At 39.8% G+C, this 16,914-nt stretch overlaps 2 long non-coding RNA genes across 2 annotated transcripts in view; both read left to right on the top strand.

Moving 5' to 3' along the window:
- Positions 1-14,343, top strand: part of LOC122881308 — a 30,304-nt gene extending 15,961 nt beyond the window's left edge. The window contains exon 3 of the long non-coding RNA XR_006379144.1: positions 12,544-14,343. This is a non-coding gene — a long non-coding RNA (uncharacterized LOC122881308). The remainder of the gene's footprint in view (positions 1-12,543) is intronic.
- The window catches only part of LOC122881306, a 105,399-nt gene that overhangs the window by 32,743 nt on the left and 55,742 nt on the right, over positions 1-16,914 (top strand). The window lies entirely within an intron of this gene.

Here is a 16,914-nt window from a genome sequence, read left to right as displayed (position 1 = left end):
GCAGGGATTTGCTCCCATTCAGCCACAAGAGCATCAGTGGGGTCGGCCCCTGATGATGGGTCTTCCAGTTCATCCCAAAGGTGTTCGATGGAGTTGAGCTCAGAGCTCTGTGCAGGTCAGTCAAGTTCATCCTAAACTGGGAAAACCATTTCTTTATTAACCTCTCTTTGTGTATGGGAGCACTGTCCTGTTGAAACAGGAAAGGGTCTTCCCCAAGCTGTTGCCACAAAGTTGGAAATACATTGTCAAAAATATCATTGTATGCTGGAGCATTTAGATTTCTCTTAATTGGACCTAAGGCCCTGTTCACACATACAGACTCAAAGTAGCATGAAGTTTGCAGGTGTGTTTACATACTTATCGCTGATTGGGCAGTATTTTCTCTGGTTGCCTATATACTGATACACAACAAAGTGTTTCCTTGCATAATCTTTCTTATTTAAGTCCTGGTAGATTGTTGAAGGTATATCATATTGAATGGAGTAGCAGTTGACCTCAACGATCAGTTTTTCTTCCATTTTGTTTGAAGTAACTCAGGAGGTAGAGTGGGTCATCCACTAATCGCAGGGTTGGCGGTTCGATCCCCAGCTCCTCCTGTCCACATGTCGAAACGTCCTTTGGCAGAACCCCAAATTGATCCTGATGGTTGGGTCAGCACCTTGCATGGTAGCATGCCGCCATCAGTGTGTGTGTGTGTGTGTGTGTGTGAATTGGTGAATAAGAGGCAAAAAAAAGTGCTTTAGCTAAAAAGCACTATATAAATGCAGTCCATTTACATTTATCAAGTACTTTTCCGTAGTTGAGTAGGAGTAGAAAGCAGATGTCCTTCCATTTTTCCAAGGGAATCAAACAACTTCAGGTCACGCTGCTGGGTGACTTTTGAACTTTGAAGCACGGTGGGCGTCGCCAGGATATTATTTGGAAATTCAATTCACAATGAATGACAGCCTGTTGCACCCCGAGTGTTGGAGTGTGTGTGTGTGTGTGTGTGTGTGTGTGTGTGTGTGTGTGTGTGTGTGTGTGTGTGTGTGTGTGTGTGTGTGTGTGTGTGTGTGTGTGTGTGTGTGTGTGTGTGTGTGTGTGTGTGAACAGGGCGTAAGAGACCTAGCAGCCAGGGGTTTCTGTATACTGTTGGCCATATAGTGTATGGAAGTATTACAAATTACAGATTATCTTTGACAGCCTCGACAAAATGCTAACATTCTAACCTTTGCCAATTCGGTATTAACTGCAAGACTTATGTAATGTAAAATGTTTATTTTCTCACAATCACATAAAAACACACAGACATTTGTCTTTGTTTCTTTTCACCTCCCCATCTCTTGCTTCTTCTCTTTTTCTGCAAGTTGGTCTTTTCCTCACTCGGCATCTGTTTCTCTCCGTCACCTCCGTCTCCTTGTGAGGCACACCCAGATCCTCTTTCTCTCATGCATACACACCTCTCCTTCTCTCAGCTGCTCTGATGAAGCCATCACTGTCTGTCTGCATCCCAAGTCAGTTGTCTGAACACTGCTCAGGCAAGACTTAGAGAATTACATTCATCTTCTGTGGTAATTCACACCCTCACTCTTTGTCTGTCCTCGCTGTCTGTCTTTCTATCGCTGCATCTCACCGTCTGTCTCTCTGTGTGTGTTCCCTCCCATTTCTCTCCCTCTAAACGGCTTTTGCAGCAGAACGGTTTATTTATAGGGCCAATTAAATCTGGAGGAGACTCTGTGGGCTTTGGTGGAAAATACGTCTAAAAAAGCAGAATAGTTTTACATTTTTTAATCTATAAGGCCTGCAAGAGCTGTTAACTGCTTGTCATGTCGGGTAGATAGATTGTATTTGATCTCAGAGAAACAGGGAGGGAAGGAGGGAGAAAGAGAAATGGAAAAGGTGGGGTTTAGAGAGAGAAGGAGAGGGCAACAGAGAAAGACGACATGAGTGGGTGGTAGTGAATCTTTTGTAAGAGTCTTTTCTGGAGTACCTGGAGAGTAGACAGAAAGTAAATGACATTTGCTGCAGGAGAGGAGAGAAAAAAGGATAATATTAACCACAGCAAAGAAAGAAGAAGAGAAGACAGGAATCAAAAACATACTAACTGCACAATGCAGCTGCTCTTACAGTCAAAATCTAATTTTAACTTTATGTGACTCAGATCTTTGGCGTGGAGAACATGATGTTAGTTTAGGTACTTAGCTAACCATTGTACTTGCTCTGGCACGGAGTCTGAGGAGTTCGACAGCTGTTTGCGAGACAGTATTGATGCACAGGTCAAGACAATGAACTTGTGTGATTCAACATTATGTTCAAAGACCACAAACATCTCAAAATAAAATATGAGCCAGGCACTAAGATGCAGCTCAGCTTTTTCAGTGAGATATCACTGTCTGTGCCTTTATGAACCTGAAACAGCTGTTCATGCTGTGCATTACCATACCGACCACATCAGCAAAAAGGACTTTTTCTCCAGTGAGGAGCTTTAACCAACCACTTGAGTAACAAAAGACTAAAATGTAGGAGTACTGCAAATAGAAAAGTACCATGATTAATGTAACATGAGTGATCAAAACATTTACAGGCATGAAAGGCAATAAGGTTTTTGTTTAGCAGTGTGTAAAGAAAAAGATAACAGCAAAGATCCAGAAAATTGCCCTCCTTAAAGAGTAACTTACAACCAAACTGTGTTTAACTGCCCACTCTGGTGGAAAGTTTCAAGTCTGTTGCACCTCTTGGATGTGGTTAAAGGTGTGCTTTGTTACACCTGTAACAACACCCACCAGTGATGTCATGGTGTACTGACACACTCTGGAGTACTGATGGTTCACAGAAGTTGTTTTAATGTTCTGTAAAATACAAGGTTCTGTGGCTCCATGAGCACACCATAAGAGAAATCAAAAATAAAAGCATTACCATCCTTTAGTATTTTAACAGTATATAGCACTGTAGCCTTATAATCTCCCAATAATACCTTATTAGACCACAACTCTAATATATTGTATTATGAGACTCCTAATGAATTACTAGTTATACACCAGTTGTGAATTACCACCTTTTAACTTAATAAAATTACAAGCTCTGATAGAGTGCTACACACATGAAATGGTCTTTTTTTATTAGCTACAATCATATAAAACCTAATAAAAATTGTCAGTGCAAATCACACATGAAATGCAGCTTTATCCCCTTTAATTTAAACATGATAAAATAGGCTACTGTAGCTACTGCAGTAGTGCAACATTTCTTGAGACTAGCAAAGCCAACTTAACCAAGGAATGTTTACTGCTGGTTAGCACAATAGAAATTGTGGTACATTGAGCTAATAAACCATCCTATCTAGCTTACACACACTCACTTTCAAACTTAGTACAACTATGAAAATACATTATAATATTACTCAATATTAAACACAATTTGAAACACAATACTAACAAACCTTGTGTCCTTATCAGCCAGGTGCTAAAATGACATGAAATGTGACATTTTGCTTTGTTTGGAAGAAAAACAAAGGAAAACATTTTGGCATTCTCATGCTGATACTCTTGGTGTTTTACTGTACATTTCCTACCCACATTTCACTTTCAAAATAAGAGCTCCTGCTTTCATGATATCGCTGTTAAGTTGCTCTTAAAAGTTTCTTGAATTTGACAAAATTGTCATAATAAAACAGAATATTTAAAGGGCAATCACAGACTTTGGATTTTTGTATTGGAACTACTTTCTATCAAAGAAATTGTCATTGAAATACTTTTGCATGCACAGCCTAAAGTTGGTTTCCGAAACCATGTGACAAGGCCAACACTGCTAAATGCCGTCAGTGCATCAAGGCTGTTTAGGGACAGAGTTTAAAAGAAACCCGTGGCAGAACTTACCCTCAAAGCCAAAAGCAGCCCCAGAGCCAGACCCTGACAACATGACTGATGCTAGCTGGCAGCTGGCTACACACGCCTACTGTTAGAGAGGCGGAAAGATAGAAAGAGACAGCAGGGAGAGATGAATGATTTGGGTCAGTGTCAGAACAGGATTGATTTGGATCAGAACCAAAACCACTGATGGCTTATTGAGACAGTGAGATGGATGGAGCAACGGAGAAAGAATGACTAATAGATTTGAGATACAGGATGTCAAGCTGCCAGTTGGCTTCTGCTGGACGAAGGAGGTCATTGGAGGGGGAGGGGAGATGTATAGCATGATAGCTAGATGCCTAAATAGCCCCCACACACACACACACACACATCTTACAGCCTTGGCTGCCAGTCAGATTTGGACCTGATGCTTTTTAAGCACTGCAATATACAGTATAATTAATTAGGTATTATTACATGCCATGATTAGGACATTACATCTTGTACACAATAGAGAATTGCAGAAGGGTTTGGAGAGATGGTACATGAGAACAGATTGTGATGTGCACTCAAACTCCTGGTGCTGTAAATACATGCTAGGTGTCTCATCCGGGTGTGCCACAGAGTATCCCATCTATTGTCCAACTATTGTCTGTTTTGCATTGTCCTCTATAGCGGCCAAATGCCCAGAGTCACTGAACACAACACTAGACACAATGGACGGACACAGAGAGGAGCCAGGTCTTGGCAGAAAAGAGTTGTACACACACTCACATACACACAATAAACATGTACACACATACGGTATTCAAATGCACACTCGGCACATGCACTCACACACAGATGCATTATACACATACACACATTTATGGGCATAAACACACACTCACAGCTGTTCAAAGGCACAAAGCTGGCATAACAATGGCAGGCAGAGAGGGCCAGACTCATATACAAGCCCCTTTGGGGTTGGAGGGGATACACACACACTGCATATACACACACACATCTCACACAAAGACACACACACAGACAAAAAACAAGGGCCTACATCCCGAAGGCAGAGAGTAGAGAAACAGAGACCATCCACAGTCAGAGAATCACTATATAAAAGACAGACACAAGAGAGGGGATGACAAAAATGATGTTGATGTGGGGGGAAAAAAGGATGAGAGAACGATATCAGCTCCATTGAGAGAAAGCAGCAATGTCTGATGGGACAGTTTTCTTCCTGTATGTTTCTTTAGCTCAGACAGTGTCAGAAAAAAACCCCACTGGTGTCAAGTGAATTATATCATAAAAGAAGGAAGTCATGAAGAAGTTGTACTCTCATGGGACATGTCTGGCCATCCTGTCTGATAGGAAGTTAAGGATAAGGCAAGTTGAGCAAAGACATTTCTTGGTACCACCAGTTTATGATGTTTGGGACAGTGACAGATGTTGGGATTTACAATGGTTAGGGGGGGCACCACTTGTGTAGGTGCATATCAATTAATTATGGCAGATATGGCATATCAGAATTATCAAAGATAATCATAAATAACTGTGTGTGTGTGCGCGCAGGTCTGGGTGCGTGCCAAAAGGAATGTGTGTATGTTTCTTTTCTTTTATGTTCTGCCTCTGTATGTCTAGCGTGCACGAGCATGAACCCACGTGGTCAGAAACAAAGTAAAGTTACTCTCCGCCGTGTGTGTGGTTGTGTTTAAGTCAAATTAGAGGTGTATGTGTATGGTCTTTTAAGGATAACGGTGCCAAGTTAAAAGGAGTTAGTTAGCATGCAAAGACTGTCTGTGTAGAGCATAACATAACTAACATGAACTGAACATATAAACACGTTACAACAATAAACACTGAGAGGGAGACAGCCACAGCTGTCTGCCGCAGTGAGGGATTCTAGGAGAAACAGAGAGAACAAATGATCGCTGACCTTTTTATTGACCTGGTGACATCTGGGTCACAGGTCAAATTGGCCAATGCGGCGTTCAATGGCTCTCAGGATTGTGGGACAAAAGAGAATGCAGTTTCCTAACAAAAGTTCAGTTAACAATCACCCAAATGAATTCATTCATTTGTGGAGTCCCAACACAGAATAACTGCCCCTGTCAGGAAAATCATCAACCTTTGGCAGCTATGAAGCACCATGGTTGCGCTATTACAGACCTGAAAGTTAAAATTTTAAACAAGAACAAATGACTCCCCTCATGAAGAGAGGGTCTAGACTGCTGTATGTATAAGTAATACTGGCTCAGTCTCAGCAGGTAATCTCACTGTGTAAGTGACTTTTGTCACCACAACTGGCATGCACAAACATGTTTTACACTGGTTGGACTATTTGGCATCATTCAAGGTGGCACCAACCCCTTTATAAATCGTTATCAGGGAGATGATGTGCAGACATGTGTCATGCTGTGATCAACTTGTGAGGTCTTGTTTGTCCTAAGAGGCTTGGAAATGTGCTGATAATGGCGTGTGCAGCGCTGTAATGTGAATTTAAGTGACTCAACACAAGCTTGATGAGTGAGAATACAAGATAAATCACTTAGTAAGTTTGTCTTTTTGGCAGTGCTTTAGGAACACCATCAACGTCACTACACATGACCACATTTAGAAATTGTTATTGAATAATTAAAGTGGAACATGTAAGATTGAACTGAACAGTGTGACTGATGTATATTTGTATGGCATCTGCAACCAAAAAGCGTGAGACTGGGTGTTTGAGTGCGAGAGGGTGTGTGTTTGTGTGTGACAGAGGGAGTATGCACATGTGTACTCGGGTGTGTACTCATTAAGCAGAGTGGCAGTGCTTAAGTACATTCTCACATAAGGGAAACACTGAGAGAGAAGCACAAGGATGTGTTATAAAATGTAATAAATGTGAAACACGTGTTGAATTTTCATCAGGCTGGATAACTGTACTCTGCCACCGTCATGTGGCTCAGATCATGTTTCCATACAAGTGGAACAGTAAAAGGTGTTGACTACAGATTGAAGGACTAAAGTGATAATCCAAAATGTAATAATACCTGTTGCCTCCACTTCTTTATTCAGTTGTTTGTTTGTACCCATTCTTCTTGTGAAATATTTAATAATAGATGAGCTAACAAAAATGTGCTGAAAAATGTCAGCACCTACAGTAGACACATTTCTTGGAACAAGGAGTCGTTAACCTCAGTGACTAAGTCAACACTTCCTGCAGCTGCTTCACAACAAAAGCCTTTTAATGGCTCACTGAGGGAAGGTTAATTGTGAAGCAACTTAAGGAACTGTCAAATTTGCATTATACAGTAAATATAAATGTGTTACAGCTCTGAAAACAGATCATTGCAACATCAAAAATCTTTCAAAGTTTTGCCTGCATGACCATACATACAGGTCACCAAAGTGTCAGCACAGCTTGATTGAGGGCATGGACATATGCAGGACCATAATATGGTGAGTCAGTTTGGTTAACCTGAACGCAGTGGAAATACAAAGAAGTTTAAGTCTTTTAAATATCCCTGCTGTCAAATGTTTCAATAAAGCAAGAGATTTTCTTTGCGTGGAAGTCACAGGAAATTTAAGCACTACTCACTCTATTACAAGTGATATTTGTTGGTATTAAAGTGAAGTGTGTGAGATTACAGCCAGACCTTCATCAGACCACCAGTCTGCTCTGTGCCCTTGTGAACATGTCATGCTTCCAGTTCATCTACGGTATATCTGCTTGGAGAATTGGAGACACTTTCCCCACAGATAAAACAAACAAATTGCAAGACAACAAGCTTGAGGCCAGGGCTTCAAAAGATAGTGTCAGGGTAGAAATGTGTGTGTGAGAGTATGCGTGCACGTCTCTGTATGTATGTGTATATACAGTATACCACCAGCTATCACAGCCACAGGAAGACACAAAGACAAACTCTCTCAATCTCTTACAGGAAGCATTACTATCGTACTGTTAGCTACCATGATGGTGTCCAGTAAATCAGTGTGTGTGTGTGGGGGCGGGGGTGGTGTGTGTTTATGTGTGTAATGCTGTCTTTGTGAGGACCAATTTCAGTTTTAAACCATTGTATTGAGGACATTTCTACATTGTGAGGACATTTTGGCCGGTCCTCACAACTTCAAATGACTGTTTAAAGGTCAAGAGTTGCTTTTAAGGTTACGATTAGAATTAGGTTTAGGTTATTACATGTGTTACATTCATCACTTGTTTTTCCTCTCTGTGGTCATTGTTAGTGACCCTTGCGTTGTGACCCAACAGTTCCAAATAAATTTTTCACATGTTTTATCATTCTTTTCCACCCAATAGATGTTATAATAAGGAGTTTATTGTCTTTACATATGAAACAGAAACTTGTCTGTATTTTACCAAAGAGGTCAGAGTGAAGGTCTGCAGGATCATCTTCTGTCTGCCTCTTTTTCTACCTGTCTGCATATCGGCTTACCAGCCTTTCTGCTTTTGCATCCGTCCTTCTGTCTGTCTTCCTCCACCTCTTTTCTCTCTGCCTGTCTGCCTGTTAGCGACAGCAGCTGTGCAGGGATACATCTAGCAGGAAATTCTCTGTCTTGACTAGCTGTCTTTTTGCCTGACAGCAGAGAAGCTGAGAGCTGAAGAATCAGGAAACAGCTTTTATCTTGTCTGTCTCTTGCCTTTTGCTCCCAACTCCCAACTCTGCTTCTGAGAGAGAGAGACAGAGAGAGAAAGTGTGTGTGTGTGTGTGTGTGTGGGGGGGGGGGGGGGGGGGTGTAAAAGCAGGACAGAGTGGGGAAATGATATTACATAGAGAGAAATGAAAGAAAGAGAAAGTGAGACAGAAAGCTGATGCTGGAGTCTCTCTAAGAAAACGTTATTTCTTACCACTCTCTGTTTTTGGCTGTTTTGATGTATTCAGACAAACCCACAGTGCTCCGATGGTGAAACAGGCGTGCAGACACAACACAACAGATGAAGAGTGTCAGCTGGTGGTTAGAGGCGCACACATGCTGCTTATCTCTCTTTCTCTTCCCCAACTGCTTTCTCAGTCTCTCTTTCCGCTCAATCTTTTTGTCTTGCTCTCTCTCCTCCTTTTCTCTTGAGATCAAACATTTGATCGCCAGGCGTGATGTATAGACTGTGCATCTGAGCCATTTGCACATAGCCACTCCTGTCCTCATTCAGGCTGTAAGGAATCCCCGTCTCGAGTGGATTTGTAACACTTGAGTTATTATTTAATCATACTGTAGTGCAATGCAGAAACACATTAAATGGAGCTTCTGTTGTGTTGCAAATGGTTGCATGAGTGTATTCATCATACATAGTCACAGTTTGTGGCAGGATGTTACATATTCAACACATTTTCAGTGTTATGCTTGGGAGGCCACATAAGTTGTTTTCTAAAGCAAGATGTTGGCCATTTTGAAAATTATAGTAATTATAATAATAATAATAATAAATAAACTACCTTATCTGTAGCTTTGTGTTGAGCATGTGACCACAAATAGTAACTATATAACTTGACTGATACAGTTGAAGTGGCTGCCCTCTTGTGTATTGATGTCTACAGGAAAGAGAGTCTGACACTTGTTGCTTTTCTTGTTGCCCTTTTTTTAAGGCATAATTGAAAATAGGCAAATAAGTGCGAAAATGGTTTGCACTAAGGCCAGGGGTCTTTTTCACTAAATCTGGGCATGTGACACGTCTAACAAATCAAAACAAATGCCATACTTGCAACCAATGCAAGAGCATGCTCTTGAGACCTGTAGGACTCGCAAATCTATCTAAAATTAGCCAGTGTCAATAATATCTGAAATGTGACACTGCCACCATTTGCAATTTGCACATAAGCAGCGCTCACAAATCACTTTTGTTAAACAGGCCCCGGTTTTACAAAAATTATGGAATTTCACATTTTTTTAAAATTTTGTTTTATTTTATATAACAAGGCTGGATGCTCTGCTGATGCCAGAATCAAACCTGTCACTTTCTGACTGGCACCAGATATCCACACCATTATCAATCCCATGTGGAGACACCATGCATTTTTCTAATAGAAAATGTTGTCTGGAATAAGTAACACAACATGTTGTGTGTTGTATGCAATTCAACATTCATGGGTGTTGAAAATGACACATAGTTTTGTGGAGCACACTGGCTTCATAATGCCTGGCTCAGATTTAAAGCCACTGTAATCTACAGTCAGCACTTCTGTCAGACACTTAATGGTTTCACTGCACTCTGGTATAGCTGACAATGGCTGCATTGTTGTATTCACTAGGCAGACACACAGATATATGCACATATACAGGGACACGCACACATGCACAGTACAATAATGACCTTTACTAAGTAGCTCTCCAAATTGTTAAGTGACTTTTTAAGCACTCTGCTTTTCCTGCATTTGCCTCAGCCACATTCTCTCTTCACACTACAGTGTCTTTCACAGTGGCCCCTGTGTGTGTATGTGTCCGTGTGTTTATGTGAGACTTTTCATTGTTTTATCAGGACACAAATTTTGTTCAAACTGTGCCTGAACAAAACAGAAAGCCAGTGGGACCTCATTGTGGATCCTGCAAAGGGAGCTGCCTAAAGGCTACAAGTGTAAGATGACTGTGAGCCTGGTAAATAATTATAATGGAGACAAGAAAATATCATCCCAACAAAGACTGAAATATTCACTAGCCACTATGTTTTAAAAATAGCATTCATTATGGGAAAGTAATTTAATTAAAGGGCTGAGCTATAAAAATTTTCACACATAACAGAGAGTGAATGTTCAGACCACACATGTCAAATCAGATTGATTATTCCTAATCCAAGCTACAAATCAGGCAATGAAAGTAAGGCAGTGTGAAAATAGGTAGCACATTACATTACAATTTGGTAATCACATAGTAATAATGAAGTAATTTCTTTGTAATTGAATTGGGTTTCATTTGTGTAATGCAGCAATAATTTTGCAAAAACATAAGGGTAATAATGGGGAGAACATGTTAAGATAATATTGGGATCGAACATATCAGTAATAACATAATGGGCTAATAAATTCAGTGCTTGATTATTGATTATTAAATAAAAACATAATCATTAATATGATAAACAATCATAAAATTAAGAACAAAATAAAACTACTTAACCAACTGATTATCTAATTAATTAATGGTTTCTTTTGTACGGTTTAGAGCACACAACGTTGTATTTCTATACATTGCTTTACATTTTCATATCTCAAATATATATTTTCAAATTGGTGTCCAGATGTAGGAGCTTATCCATGTCTGGATCCAGCTTGAAATGAAAAAGGTTTTTTATGGGGTTGTAAAGCTATAAGAAGGCGGGAATGACGCTTGTGATTTGATGATAGTGGATAGTGTCTGTGGAACAAGGCCCAACTTCAAGGAGAACATTGACAAGAGATGGGATTTCCTGACCTCCACATGGTCAACTCAGAGTCTTCCAAAGAAATGTGATGGTGATTTCTGGAATATGGCGCATATTCAGTATTGCAATTGCAAGAATAGTGAAAGCATGAAACTGTAGGGTAGTGTTTTCAGGTAGGGACACTTGTGTGTGTGTGTCTATATGTGCATGTGTGTGTCAGCATGTGCTCTTATCTGTTCATTTACTCTATCTTTCTATGTTAGTGCTTATGTTGTGATTGTGCTCTTGTCTTTGTAATGTGTGTGTGTGTGTGTGTGTGTGTGTGCGTGCGTGCATTGGGGTCACCGGTAATTTGAAGTGCGAACGCTTGGTTTTCCCCAGCATGATGATTTCCTCTGTCAGCAAACTGTGAGCTGGAAAATAGACCCGTATTATGATGAGATTAACTTTAACGGTCAAGGATTCCAGATCTTTCCAACAAAGTCACTGAAGATTAGGACGTTCAATGACGCTTTTCTCTGCTCTGCACTTATGTTCAGTTGAGTTGTGTCCAACGCTGTTTTATTTGCTCTGTTGAATTCTCCTCTTCTCTGTGTAGATTTTTAATTTGTGCTGTTACAGTCGGTGGCAGATTAGCTGCAAGAGACAAACAACCAGAAACATTATATGTTTAATGCTTGATACTGACAGAAGGATATATTCCCCAACTAATACATCCTTCTATGAAGTTTGCATAGTTTGTACAGATGCTCATTCACTTGTTTTTAGCGCCTGTATATTTACTGTAGCATTCCATTACAATACATGCTTATAGGTTGTACTTGTCTGTTGTGTTGAAGATCATTTCTTGCAAAGACTACTTTATGTGAAACTAAGAAGCACAACTACTTCTACAACTCACTGCTGTTCACAGACTGATATGATGTGCTGCAATATGTTATTTGCTTATACTTGTTACCATTTTTCACTCACAACAAATTACCCTGACACCCTCATCCTTTGTAATGGCTGTGATATGAAAAGTATGTAATATGTTACATCTGGGAAATATCTTTCTCAGTACTGTAATTGGTCATTAAATATGAGTCCGCAGTCTAAAGGAGAATACATTACTTTGTGTAATGAGTGTAATGTAACTCCCACGTGTATGAGAGTGAGAGGTTTGCTGCATAAGGTAAAGACACATTTTTAATTATTGAATCTGCTCCTCCACATGCCTCTGGTCTGCTCACACTATCTGAAATGTCAATTTCTTTAACATGTTCTCTAACAACTATGATATCAAAGTAAGCCTTAGATTATTGGAATATGGACACAGCTAGTGGGTTTCATCTTATTATCAGCGAAAAAAGGAAAAGAGCTGTATTTCTCTTTTCTTTGCAGATGGATGAGGAAGATTAAAGACATCTTGTCCTGACAACTCAGGAAAAAAAGCGAGAGAACAATCTGACAAGACTTAACAAAACCCATCGCAGAAAAGGAGAACTTCAAACAGAATCAAAATCTGCAGACGATGAAGGAGAGATGCAAACACAGCACCTCAGGCTCTGTCTCTCTGCATGCATGCCTGTCTGTCTGTTTCCATACCTGACTGTCTGTCAGTCTGTGCCTTTCAGTCTACCCATTTTACAAAGTGGCATCTATCCTGCATCACCGCTGCAGCAGCAACTGCAGCCAATTCTTACTCTCATGTTGCAAATTAGAGATCAGCTGTCATGTTGTCATTAAAAACCTGTTTCTCATTCAGCTGCTCCACATTACCCAACAAACGCCGCAATTCCCATATCTCTACTGTATACTACACAATAAAGGAAAAATATCTTTAAATAGTACTTTGACATTTGATCAGATGTAACAACTGTAAGGTTTGATTAGCATCAGTGCAAGTGTGTGCGCATAGGTGTATTTGTGTACAGTAACTGACAATTAGCTGGCGGACAAGCTGTCTGCTCTCTGCTCTTCCATTACCTATAGACTGATTATTATAGAGCTGTTATCTCTCTCTCTCTCCCTCTGTCTGTGTCTCTCTCTCTCTTTCTCTCTCACACACACACACATCATTGTGAATGTGATAGTGACTGCTGTGTAATACTCTACATCACACTCCAAGCTCTGTCATCACAATTACTTTAATTAGAACTTTGGAGAAGTGTGTGTGTGTGTTTGTGTGTGTGTGTTTGTGCTGTGATTTTCCATCCAGTCTAATCAAACTTGCAGTGATCAAGTCTGTTGCTGATAGAGGAGATGCAAACTTTACTTTTATCTGAGAAGCATCTAATCAGAATGGCCATGTCTTGTTTTTTTAATGTTTTATACAAAGCCCATATTTTGTTTTTTATGCCACACTGCAAACAGCTTTTCTTTAATGCCAGAATGTATAAGACCGAACAAATTCATGGTACATTCACATTTTAAAGGGAAACTCTGAAGACACTAATCATAAACTGTATATCGATAGTGTAACAAACTCTAAGAAGTTATAATAATAGTTACATTTGCTTGCTCAAGGGACCCACAATGGAATGTTGGAGAAGCTAATGAGCAAGTTAGTTGAATTAGTAAATATATCACTGCTGCTAACTGGCGCACCTGAATTAAACTTACCAATAATTAATTCAATTTAGCTGCAGCTGTGTTCATTCTGCCATAACAGTGTGAAAAGGTTTAACACTGCGCTTCCAAGAGGTTGCTTCACGGTCAAATGCAAGCAATTATGTTTGGTCACAAACGAAAAGTGCAAGAAGCTAACTGCACCAGCAACAAACTATGGTTGTAATTAGCCACATTGTGACGTAAACATCACTAACTGGAACATATATGCATGGATAGCAAAGAAGTAGATTATGCTACCGGAGTGGTTTGAAAAGTTTCTATGGATGTTTTGTTAACTTTCACAACTGTGAAACTTGGAAAAAACTGCAGCTGTTGTAAATCTAAGCTGACAGCAGCTGTTGTCCTCTGCAAAGGACCAAACCTTGTCATCATTCAACCATCAGGTGGTGGGTGTTGGACAGTCAAAACAACAAAAGGACTTCTTTTCCTTGGACGCTCTGCGAGGGCCTGTTCAGCCATTGTAGCTATCAACAACTAAGGGTTGAAGAGATTTTATTATATATCAAGCCTGCTGAAACCAGAAACTTTTGAATACATCATGTATATGTGGCAGAGGATTTTTCTCAGTAAAGGGTCATTTGAAAGTTTTCATTAAACTGGTATAGATTGCTTAGTTAGCAATTGAATGTGTCAAGGACGTTATTTACATTAAAACGATGTAATGTAAGTTATATTGTTAATCTTTAATACAAGACATTTCTTATCTGAGGTAATGTTTGAAATGCAGTGAATCAGATTTCTTTTCTTGCCGTTTTAAGACACCTAACATCTTTCCCTGCCTTGTTCTGTCTCCAGCATCAGAAGCTGGAGCACAGCCTTGCATGTTGCGCTATGTGTCTATAATTCCCACCGACAACTGTGTTAATGGATGACAATAGCAGAGAGGAGAGCGCCATATGTCTGAGCCTGGGGCAGCACGGAGAATGGCAGGGCACACAAAGAAGAACGGGAGGGGGGGGAGTGAATGAAGGAAGGGGGAGGAACGAGAAAGAGGGCTGATGGGGGGAGAGAAATAGGGAATCCAGTGAAATAGGGAGGAAAAGAGGAGGAGAGAAAGCAGGAAGGAGAAATGTGAGGTTGAAGGGGAAGCAGGAAGCCAGGAGACATGGGAGACATGGGAAAAGAAAGGACAGAGGAGAGAGAAAGAAGAAGGGAAATGTAAGCAAACTAGAGGAAGACAAAAGAAAGGGATAGAAGAGGAGTGTTAGAGTAAGGAGACAGGATAGGGATTTCTTCCTTTCTACTCTGTTTTCTTTTCATCCATTTCTCTTTCTCATCCATACTATTTTCCTCCCTCCTTCCTCTTCAATCTCAATTCAGTCAAGTCAGGAAGCAAATGTGCTTCCTGACTTGAGAGAGTGCTGTTTGTAGTGCAGAAATGATGGGACTCCAGCACTGAACATTATGACTTGTAAACATAGCTGCTCTCATGCCTCTCCATCCTTCAGAGGAAAAACTGTTTTATTACAGTTTGCAAGAAGTTATTACAGATTTACACTTTTTGGGGGGTTTGTATCATTCATTTATTTCAAATAGTGTGGTTTCAATCTTTCATTTATATTGCAGACAAAAGTGCACACATTATGTACATGAGACAGTATGAACACCACACATGTTGATTTGTTTTATAATCAGCTTTATGTATCTATATAACTGACTGCATCAAGGCTTCCAGTTGTTTTTGTGTCAAATAATAATCATTAGGTGGACTTTATGGGAGGCTGCTTCTAAGCATCTTTGAATTTGACTTTCAGGATTTATTTCATGTTAGTTTATTATGGCATCACACATTAGTATCAATCTAGTTTGAAATAGATTTACATTTGAACAAGCTTAGAAAACTCTCAGAAGTCACTGTCTTGGTATTTGAATTAAAGTGGTGATAAGATGCCCCGATTCTGAATAACTTTGGATTACAGTTTTGGTGGTGTCAGTCTGCAATGGCTTCTGATCAGAAGTACATCTCATCTCTGTTGCCAGAGCTCCACTTGTAGTGTTCATGAAATCTCAACTTTTCTCTCTTCGTCCCATCTCCTTTCATGTCTCTCCTTTCATCTTCCCATCTCCTCCTCTTTCAACTTCCTGTGTTACTCTTGTCCTGCTGCATCCAATTGCACACAAACTTGCACGTTCACATACACTCGTCACATCTCTCCACATACAGCTCCAAATTATGGAGTCAACCGATCCATTAACAGGAAGACGAGAGGGAGCCAACACGTCAAATATCAGACAGGACAGCTTGAGAGAAGTGGAGGGGACAAAAGAGGAGAGAGGAGGAGGGGAGGAGAAGAGGAGGGGAGGGGACATCTTATTGAAATGGAAATAGAACAGGCCAATTAAAACATTTCACTAGGAGCTTGTTTGCATCTCCAGCTCAGCTTTCACAGATTATATATACAGCACATTATGGTGTAATGAATATGTATAAATTGAACTCCTCAATTATCACACCACCACTGGGTCTCAATTAATACTCATCATAATCTAAATGAATATATTTCTCGCTCATGATGTAAAAGCATTCACCTTTAAATCATATCACACTGAGACTGAAAATTGAACCCCCAAAGATCTTGTTTATCCATTTAACAATATCCAAGTACAGTATATATGCTTGTCAAATAATGTAAAACAAATAGACTTTTTAAAGACACAGATGTATGTGAGGCAAAAGTGCAACGGGAGCAGTAATCTTACATTTCTGTAGTGTTAATGATTAAAGTCCTTATTTGTAATATATGGAAATATACCTTTGGAATCATTACAGACCGGCAGTGGATATAAATGACTGTAACCTCTGAATGCCCCAATTATTTTATACACCTGGGACAATACTGTACCATTAAACCAACACATAGTTGCTGCTTAATTATTATCATTCACTGCAGTCTACACAACATTAAATTCCCTGCAATGAAATATGTCATACTTACTTACTCACATAATCAAATAACTTTGAAACCCCTGAATAAAAACACTTAAAATAAGATTACACATAAACATATAAACATTTAGGCAGGGTTAAGTTGTAAAAATATCCCAATAGCGCACACTTTTTTTTTACCAAATACCCCTCTATTCTATGTTCAGCAGTAAACCAAATACATTTTATGCAGTTTGTAGCTTAGCGTAGTGATG

This window comes from Siniperca chuatsi, linkage group LG9 (genome assembly GCF_020085105.1).
Source record: "Siniperca chuatsi isolate FFG_IHB_CAS linkage group LG9, ASM2008510v1, whole genome shotgun sequence".
Classification (NCBI taxonomy): domain Eukaryota; kingdom Metazoa; phylum Chordata; class Actinopteri; order Centrarchiformes; family Sinipercidae; genus Siniperca; species Siniperca chuatsi.
The sequence above is the reverse complement of the archived record's forward strand: the minus strand, read 5'-3'. Positions and strand labels throughout refer to the sequence as shown.